An 8,499-nucleotide genomic window follows, 5' to 3' on the forward strand; every position below is an offset into this window, starting at 1 on the left:
AGATGGGCAAAATAGATGAAGAATATTAAGAGCTATAAGCATCTGGTTCTCAAATAAATAATCACAGATATTTTTTGAAAGTACAGCCTAGGCAATAGAGTCAGTACTATTGTGACAACTTTGTACGGGGACAGATGGTGATGACACTTCTTGTGGGGAGATCTGAGTATGCACAGAATTGTCAAATCACTAAGTCGTAGCCCTGAAACTACTGTAACATTGTGTGTTGACTGTACTTCAATAAATATCAAAGAAAAGGGGTTTCTGTTGGGACTCACAGTGGGTCCATGAAAGGCATTAAAATGGTCATTACACATATGAAGGCACCTCTGAAGAGGGGATAAAGATACTCACATGTCTTGATGTTAATTTTCAGAAGATTTATTTGAGAGACGGTGCAGTGGGGAGGGGTGGAGGGAGGGAAGAATCTGGAGAAGACTCCTCACATACCAGTCACCAGGTCTGGGTGAGGACCACGTGAGGACCACAGTCACCAGGTACAGGTGAGCCCCATGTGGGACCCAGAGCCACCAGGACCAGATGAGGCTCAGGTGGGGACCAAAAAGACCAGGTCCAGGTTGAGGCCCAGGTGGCAACCAGATTCACCAGGTCCAGGTGTATCCCAGGTGGGGACCGGATTCACCAACTCCAGGTAAGGCCCAGGTGGGGACCAAAGTCACAAGGTCTGGGTGAGGCCCAGGTGGGGACACAGTCTCCAGGTCCAGGTGAGGCAAAACTGAGGACCAGAGTCAACAGGTCCAGCTGAGGCACAAGAGGGGACCAGAGTCACCAGGTACAGGTGAGGCCCAGATGAGGATCAGAGTCACCAGGCCCAGGTGAGGCCTAGAAGGAGACCACAGGACCCAGGTCCAGGTGAACCCCATGTGGGAACCAGAGCCACCAGGTCCATTTGAGGCCCAGGTGGGGACCACAGTCACCAGGTCTGGGTGAAGCCCAGGTGGGGACCAGATTCACCAAGACCAGGTGAGGTCCAGGTGGTGACCAGAGTCACCAGGTCTGGATAAGGAACAGGTAAAGATCAGATTCACCAGGTCCAGGTGAGGCCCCAGTGGGGACCAGAGTCGCCAGGTCCAGGTGAGGCCCAGGTGGCAACCACACTCAGCAGGTCCAGGTGAGGCCAAGCTGAGGACCAGTGTCACCAGGTACAGGTGAGGCCCAGATGGGGACCAGAATCACCAGGTCCAGGTGAGGCCAGAAGGACACCACACGTACCAGCTCCAGGTGAGGTCCATGTGCGAACCGGAGTCACCTGGTCCAGGTGAGGCCCAGGAGGGGACCAGAGTCACCAGGTCCAGGTGAGGCCAGAAGGACACCACACGTACCAGCTCCAGGTGAGGTCCATGTGCGAACCGGAGTCACCTGGTCCAGGTGAGGCCCAGGAGGGGACCAGAGTCACCAGGTCAAGGAGAGGCCCAGAAGGGGACCAGAATCCCCTGGTCCAGGTGAGGCCCAGGTGTGGAACAGATTAACCAGATCCCAATGACACCCAGGTGAAGACCTGAGCCACCAAGTCAAGGTGTGGCCCAGATGGTGATCAGAGTCACCAGGTTCAGGTGAGGCCAAGAAGGGGACCATAGTCACCATGTCCAGGTGAACCCGATGTGGCAACTAGAGCCACCAGATACAGGTGAGGCCCATGTGGGGACCACAGAAACCAGATCCAGATGAGGCCCAGAATGGGACCAGAGTCACCAGGTCCAGGTGAGCCCAGATGGGAAACAGATTCACCAGGTCCAGGTGAGGCCCAGGTGGGGAACACAGTCACCAGGCCCAGGTGAGGCCAAGCAGAGGACCAGAGTCACCAGTTCCAGGTGAGGCCCAGGTGGGGACTGGAGTCACCAGGTACAGATGAGGCTAGAAGGAAACAAGAGACACAAGGTCCAGGTGAGGTCCATGTGGGAACCAGAGTCACCAGGTACAGGTGAGGCCAGGTGAGGACCAAAGTTAACAGATCCAGGTGTGTCCCAGGTGGGGAACAGAGAAATCTTGTCCTGATGATGCCTAGGTATGTACCAGAGACACCAGGTCCAGGTGAGGCCCAGGTGGGGACCAGTTACCAGATCCAGGTGAGGCCAAGCTGAGGACCAGAGTCACCAGGTCCCGGTAAGACTCAGGTGAGGTCCAGGTGGGTATCAGAGTCATCAGGACCAGGTGAGGCCCAGGTGGGGACCACAGTCACCAGGTCCAGGTGGGGACCAGAGTCACCAGGGCCAGGTGAGGCACAGATGGTGACCAGAGTCACCAGGTCCGGGTGAGGACCAGGTAAGGACCAGATTCACCAGGTCCAAGTGAGGCCCACGTGGGGACCTAAGTCACCAGGTATGGGTGAGGCTCTGGTGGTGGGGACCAGAATCACCAGGTCCAGCTGAGGTGCAGGTGGCAACCACACTCACCAGGTCCAGGTGAGGCCCTGGTGGGGACCAGAGTCACCAGGTACATGAGAAGCTAGAAACATATAGTCACCAGGTCCACGTGAGGTCCATGTGGGAACGAGAGTCACCAGTTACAGGTGAGGCCGAGGTGGGGACCAGATTCGCCAGGTCCAGGTGAGACCCAGGTGGGAACCAGTGTCACCATGTCCAGGTGTGACCCAGGTGAAGACCAGAGTTAACAGGTCCAGGTGGGTCCCAGTTAGGGAACAGTGTAACCATGTCCTGATGCTACCCAGGTGGGTACCAGAGACAGCAGGTCCAGGTTAAGCCCAGGTGGGGACCAGAGACATGAGGTCCAAGTGAGGTCCCGGTGGGAACCACAGTCACCAGTCAGGTGAGGCCATGCTGAGAATCAGAGTCACCAGTTCGAGGTGAGGCCCAGGTGGGGCCAGAGTCACCAGGTACAGAAGAGGCCAAAGTGAGGACCAGAGTTACCAGGTCCAGGTGAGTCCCAGTGGGGAATAGAGTAACCATGTCCCGATGGTGCCCAGGTGGGGACCAGAGTCACCAGGTCCAGATGAGGCCCAGGTGGGGAGCATATTCACCATGTCCAGGTGAGGCCCAGTTGAGGACCAGAGTCACCAGGTCCGGTTGAGGCCCAGGGGGGTACCAGAAACACCCGGTCCAGGTGACTTCCAGATGGGGACCAGAGTCACCAGGTCAGGGTGAGACCCAGAGGGGTTCCAGAGTCATCATGTCCAGGTGAGGCTCAGGTGTGGAACAGAGTCACCAGGTCCCAATGATGCCCAGGTGAGGACCAGAGTCACCAGGTCTGGGTGAGGCCCAGATAAGATCAGAGTCACCAGTTCCAGGTGAGGCCAAGAAGGAGTCCACAGCAATCAGGTCCAGGTGAGGCCCAGGTGGGGACCAAAGTCACCAGGACTGGGTGAGGCCCAGGTGGTGACCAGATTCACCAGGTCCAAGTGAGGCCCACGTGGGGACCTGAGTCACCAGGTATGGGTGAGGGAGGCCCAGGTGGCAACCACACTCACCAGGTCCAGGTGAGGCCAACCTGCAGACCAGAGTCACCAGATCCAGGTGAGGCCCTGGTGGAGACTGGAGTCACCAGGTAAATGTGAGGCTAGAAGGACACCACAGTCACCAGGTCCAGGTGTGGTTCATATGGGAATGAGAGTCACCAGGTCCAGGTGAGACCCAGGTGGGGACCACAGTCACCAGGTCCAGATTGAGGCCCAGGTGGGGAGTAGATTCATTAGGTCCAGTTGAGGCCCAGTTGAGGACCAGAGTCCCCAGCTCTGGCTGAGGTCCAGAGGGGGACCAGAGTCACCCAGTCCAGGTGACAACCAGGTGGGGACCAGAGTCACCACATCAGGGTGAGGCCCAGAGGGGGAGCAGAGTCACTAGGTCTGAGGTGAGGCCCTGATGTGGAACTAAGTAACCAGGTCCCATGATGCCCATGTGAGGACCAGATTCACCAGGTCCAGGAGAGCCCTATATGGGAACCAGAGCCACCAGATCCAGGTAAGGCCCAGGTGGGGACCACAGTCACGAGGTCCAGGTGAGGCCCAGGTGGTGACAAGATTCACCAAGTCCAGGTGAGACCCAGGTGGTGACCAGAGTCACCAGGTAAGGGTGAGGCCCAGAGTGGGACCAGAGGTCCCCGGTCAAAGTGAGGCCCAGGTGTGGAATAGAGTATCCAGGTCCCAATGATGCCTAGGTGAGGACCAGAGTCACTAGGGCCATGCGAGGCCCAGATGGGGATCAGAATTACCAGGTCCTGGTGAGGCATAGAAGGAGACCACAGTCACCAGTATCAGGTGAGCCCCATGTGGGAACCAGAGCCACTATATCCAGGTGAGTCCCAGGTCCATGTGAGGCCCATGTGAGGACCAGACTCATCAGGTCGAGTTGAGGCATAGCTGGGGACAAGAGTCATCAGGTCTGGGTGAGGCCTAGGTGGTGATGAGATTCACCAGGTCTGAGTTAGGTCAAAGTGGGGACAAGAGTCACCAGGTCCAGGTGAGGTCCATGTTGGAAAGAGAGTCACCAGGTCCAGGAGAGGTCCAGGTGGGGACCAGAGTCACCAAATCCAGGTGAGGCCCAGGTGGGGACCAGAGTCACCAGGTCCAGATGAGGCCCAGGTGAGGACCAGAGTTACCAGGTACGCATGAGGCCCAGGTGGGGACCAGAGGCAACAGATCTGTGTGAGGCTGGGTGGGGACCACGGTCACCAGGTCTACGTGAGGCCCAGGTGTGGAACACAGTAACCAGGTCCAGGTGAGTCCCAGGTGGGGACAACAGTCACCACGTCCAGGTGAGGCCCAGGTGGGGACCAGAATCACCAGGTACAGGTGAGGCCCTTGAAAGAACCAGAGTCAACAGTTCGAGGTGAGGCACAGGTGGGAACTAGAGTCAGCAGGTCCATATCAGACCAAAGTGGGGTTCACAGTCACCAGGGTGAGACCCAGAGGGGGACCAGAGTCACCTGGTCCAGGTGATGCACAGTTGTGGAACACAGTAACCGGGTCCCAATTATGCCCAGTTGAGGACCAGAGTCAACAGGGCCAGGTGAGGCCCAGATGGGGATCAGAGTCACCAGGTCCAAGTGAGGCCCAGGTGGGGACCACAGTCACCAGATCCAGGTGAGTCTCAGGTGCAGACCAGAATCACCAGGTCCAGGTGAGGCCCAGGTAAGGACCAGAGTTACCAGGTTGAGGTGAGTCCCAGGTGGGGAACAGAATAACCATGTCCCAATGATGCCCACCTTGGGACCAGAGTCACCAGGTCCACTTGAGGACCAAGTGGGGACCAGATTCACCAGGTCCAGGTGAGGCCAAGGTGGGGACCAGAGTCACCAGATCCAGTTGAAGTCCAGGTGCTGACTACGGTCTCCAAGATCCGGGTGAGGCCAGGCTGAGGACCAGAGACACCAGGTCCGGGTGAGGCCAGGTGAGGCCCAGGTGGAGACCAGAGTTACTAGTTAAAGGTGAGGCTAGAAGGACAGGATGGTCACCAGGTCTAGGTGTGGTCCATGTGAGAACCAGATCACCAGGTACAGGTGAGGCCCAGGTGGGAACCACAGTCACCAGGTCCGGGTGAGGCCAAGCTGAGGACCAGAGTCACCAAATCCAGGTGAGACCCGGGGGGGGGGGGACTGGAGTCACCAGGTACAGGTGAGGCTAGAAGAACAGCAGAGACACCAGGTCCAGGTGAGGTTCACCAGGTTCCAGGTGAGTCCCAGAATCACCAGGTCCAGGTGAGGCCCAGGTGAGGACCAAAGTTAAATGTTCCAGAGTCTCAGTTGGGAAACAGAGTAACCATATCCCGATGATGCCCAGGTGGGTACAAGAGTCACCAGGTCCAGGTGAGGTGCATGTGAGGACCAGAGTCACTAGGTCCAGGTGATTCCCAGGAGGGGACCAGATTCACCAGGTCCAGGTGAGGCCCAGGTGGAACAGAGTCACCTGGTCTGGGTGAGGCCAGGTGGGGACAAAAGTCATAAGACCAGTTGAGGCCCAGGTGGGAACACAGTCACCTGATCCAGGTGAGGTCAAGCTAAGTACTAGAGGCACCAGGTCCAGCTGAGGCCCAATTGGGGACTGGAGTGACCAAGTATAGGTTAGGTTAGAAGGACACCACAGTCATCAGGTCCAGGTGAGTTCCATGTGGGAACCACAGTCACCAGGTAGAGATGATGCCCAGGTGGGGACAAGATCCACTGGGTCCAGGGGAGGACAAGATGGGGACCAGAGTCACAAGGCGTGGGTAGGGCCCAGGTGGGGACCACAGTTACAAGGCTCAGGTGAGGTCCCTGTGGGGACCACAGTCACCAGATCCACGTGAGGCCAGGCTGAGGACCGGAGTCAACAGGTCCAGGTGCGGCCCAGGTGGGGACTTGAGTCACCAGGTACAGGTGAGGCTAGATGGATACCACAGTCACCAGCTCCAGATGAGGTCCATGTGGGAATCAGAGTCACCAGGTCCCGGTGAGGCCCAGGTGAGGACAGAGTAACCATTTCCTGATGAGGCCCAGGTGGGCACCACGGTCATCATGTAGGAATAAGGCCCAGGTTGAGACCAGATTCTGGAGTTCGAGGTGATGGTGTGAGAGGCAAGTGGAAGGTGCAGACCCAGAAGACTTGTGCCACCAAGCTCAATCCAGTGACTTCCGAGGAATTCCTCCCTTAGATTGGAGCTACATACTAACTTCCATACCTGAGAAGCTAGTTGGAAGCTGTCTCCCAGGGGAACTTCCTTCTGCGAGTTGAGCTCTCACGCGGTCCCTCCCAGTTCCACACTGCCTGCAGATGGACTTTTGAACATCCTCACTAGGGATGTTGGTCAGAAGCTAGTGGGGGGGCAAAAGGCAGGCTGCAGCCTTGGAAGGCTTGTGTCTCCGGGTCCAGGAGAGCGGTATTCACGGAACCTCCTCACTTACAATGCTGCTGTGTTCTCACTCAAAGGAGAAGGAAGCTAGTTGAAAGCTGGTTTCTAGGCATGCTTGCTTGTGAGAGCTGAGCTCAGAGCAGGACCTGCCCGAATCCTCCTGCCCGAATCCTCCTGCCCGAATCCTACTGCCCGAATCCTACTCCCTTAAGTTGGAGCTACATACTAACTTCCATACCTGAGAAGCTAGTTGAAAGCAATGTCCAAGGGGAACTTGCTTCTGAGAGTTGAGCTCACACTCAGTCCCTCACAGTTCCACACTGCCTGCAGTTTGAGTTTCGAACATCCTCACTAGAGATGTTTGTCAGAAGCTCTTGCGACGCAAGTGGAAACTGCAGGCTTTGAAGATGTATCTCCAGGTGCATTAGAGTGGTATTCATGGAACCTCCTGACTTAGAGCGCTGCTACGTTCTCACTGCAATAAGAACACAGCTTGTTGAAAGCTGGCTTCTATGCACGCTTCCTTGTGAGAGCCGAGCTCAGGGCAGGACCCTCCCGCATCCTGACTGCCTGTAGACATAGATCCTAACACCCTTATGTTACATGCTGGAAGAGATTGTGTGGAAAGCAAGTGAAGTGTCAGGCCTGTATTCACGTGTATCTGAGTTCATTACAGCGATTGCCAAAGGACTTGTTCAATTAGAGTGTAGCTAGGTTCTAACTCCCATAAATGAGTGGCTAGAAGACATCTGCCTCCAAGGCATACACTTCTGAGAGTTGAGCTAATGGCCTGTACCTCCCACATCCTGAATATGGCAAAAGAAAATCATAGCTAGGGGCATCACAATGCCAGATTTCAGGTTGTACTACAAAGCTGTGGTCATCAAGACAGTGTGGTACTGGCACAAAAACAGACACATAGATCAATGGAACAGAATAGAGAATCCAGAAGTGGACCCTCAACGTTATGGTCAACTAATATTCGACAAAGGAGAAAGACTATCCACTGGAAAAAAGACAGTCTCTTCAATAAATGGTGCTCTGAAAATTGGACATCCACATGCAGAAAAATGAAACTAGACCACTCTCTTGCACCATACACAAAGATAAACTCAAAATGGATGAAAGATCTAAATTTGAGACAAGATGCCATCAAAATACTAGAGGAGAACACAGGCAACACCCTTTTTGAACTCGGCCACAGTACATCTTGCAAGATACATCCACGACTGCAGAAGAAACAAAAGCAAAAATGAACTATTGGGACGTCATCAAGATAAGAAGCTTTTGCGCAGCAAAGGATACAGTCAACAAAACTAAAAGACAACCCTCAGAATGGGAGAAGACATTTGCAAATGACGTATCAGATAAAGCGCTAGTTTCCAAGATCTATAAAGAACTTCTTAAACTCAACACCAAAGAAACAAACAATCCAATCATGAAATGGGCAAAAGACATGAAGAGAAATCTCACAAAGGAAAACATAGGCATGACCAACATGCACATGGAAAATGCTCTGCATCACTTGCCATCAAGGAAATACAAATCAAAACCACAATGAGATACCACCTCACACCAGAGAATGGGGAAAATTAACAAGGCAGGAAACCACAAATGTTGGAGAGGATGCGGAGAAAAGGGAACCCTCTTACACTGTTGGTGGGAATGTGAACTGGTGCAGCCACTCTGGAAAACTGTG

This window comes from Canis lupus, chromosome 2 (genome assembly GCF_048164855.1).
Source record: "Canis lupus baileyi chromosome 2, mCanLup2.hap1, whole genome shotgun sequence".
Classification (NCBI taxonomy): Eukaryota; Metazoa; Chordata; class Mammalia; order Carnivora; family Canidae; genus Canis; species Canis lupus.